Here is a 1572-nt window from a genome sequence, read left to right as displayed (position 1 = left end):
CAAATGCATGTAATATTACCCCAACTGCCCCCTTTTCATGGGAAAGTCACATTTGAAGGAATACTCAGAATCAAGGACATGGGGGGGGGGAGGGCTGCTTAAAACCTTTCTCTGCTTCCCATTTCCCTGTTCTTATGTTTCCCAAGTGGCTTCCTCCTCCCATAGGAGGCAAGCAAATTTTGCTCTTGTGCAGAACTGTGGGAATTTCATTTCTGTAGTTTGTAAGCATGTCAAGAAGCTGGACCATGGGGTCAGAATCATTTGCGGGTATGGGATACCTCGACCAGCATGAAGCATGAAGACCTGCAGGCAGTGACAAGCATGTGAGAAAAAGCACCTGCAAGGTGGAAGGTCTCAACTGGAGGAACATGTGGTCAGAATGACGGTGCAAATATATCAAACAGCAAGCAACTTATAATAAGTAGGTAGCAAAAAATCATATTGAAGAGCTGAAGAGTCCACTGAAAAAGATGCTAATTTGTCCAGGAGGCGTTGTGTGTTTATTAGCAATACCTGTACCTGTAATAGAGTTCACCCTGTACCAGCGGTTACTCAGCTTTGCTCTATACATTCAATGATCACAATGGTTGGCAACCTTCAGTCTCGAAAGACTATGGTATAAGCCTACAGCACCCAGTATTCCCAGGCGGTCTCCCATCCAAGTACTAACCAGGCCTGACCCTGCTTAGCTTCCGAGATCAGACAAGATCAGGCATGTGCAGGGTAACAGTTGCTGTGAGATGCCAAGAACGATGCTTTTAATAACCCAGAAAAAAATACATTGCTCAGGGCAGTGTCGATACAAAACTTTTGCATCATGTTTGCTCTCCAAAAGCCCTGTACTCCTAGAACATGCCAGGTAAATGGCTGTATCTGTTTTGTTACTTTTCTTAGCTCTTTATCAGGGGTGCCCAAATTCCAGCCTGGAGGTCGTTCGTGGCCCTCGGGGACCCCCCAGTCTGGCCCACGGGGAGCTCCCAGTCTCCAATGAGCCTATGGCCATCAGGAGACTTGCTGGAGCCCATGCTGGCCTGACACAAGCGTGTTTGATGTCTCACGTGAGTTGCCAGCCAAGGGCTCCCTCCACTGCTTGCTGTTTCAGGTCTGTGATGCAGCAGCCAGCCTTGCTTTGTGCAAGGACTTTTATAGTCCTTGAGCTATTGTGAGCTATATACTATATATAGCTATATACTGGCCCATGCTCTGACTTTTTCTATGAAGGTTACTCTGTCCTTGAATGGCTGCATGAACTGGACATTGACATTTGATCTAGTCTAACTGATATATAAGTATTGTTTTATATGCCACATGCTAAATAAATAAATATTGTGAGACCTTCATTCATTCATATAAGTTCCATCTCTAATATATTCATTTATGAAAATGTATGCAAATTTTAAATGTAAATTATTTTTTTTTCCCCAAGCCCTGACACAGTGTCATAGAGATGATGTGGCCTTCTTGCCAAAAAGTTTGGACACCCCTGCTATTGATGATCTTATTTGTTAGCATTTTTTTTTTTGCCAGAACACAGACAGAAAGAGTTTAATAACGATCTGGAATACAATCTCT

At 43.7% G+C, this 1572-nt stretch overlaps 1 pseudogene; it reads right to left on the bottom strand.

Moving 5' to 3' along the window:
* Positions 1-621: 621 nt before the first annotated feature.
* Positions 622-741, bottom strand: LOC136637220 (5S ribosomal RNA; annotated as a pseudogene).
* Between the last annotated feature and the right edge of the window lie 831 nt (positions 742-1572).

Source organism: Tiliqua scincoides, chromosome 1 (genome assembly GCF_035046505.1).
Source record: "Tiliqua scincoides isolate rTilSci1 chromosome 1, rTilSci1.hap2, whole genome shotgun sequence".
Taxonomy (NCBI): Eukaryota; Metazoa; Chordata; class Lepidosauria; order Squamata; family Scincidae; genus Tiliqua; species Tiliqua scincoides.
This window is presented reverse-complemented; position numbering and strand designations above follow the sequence as displayed.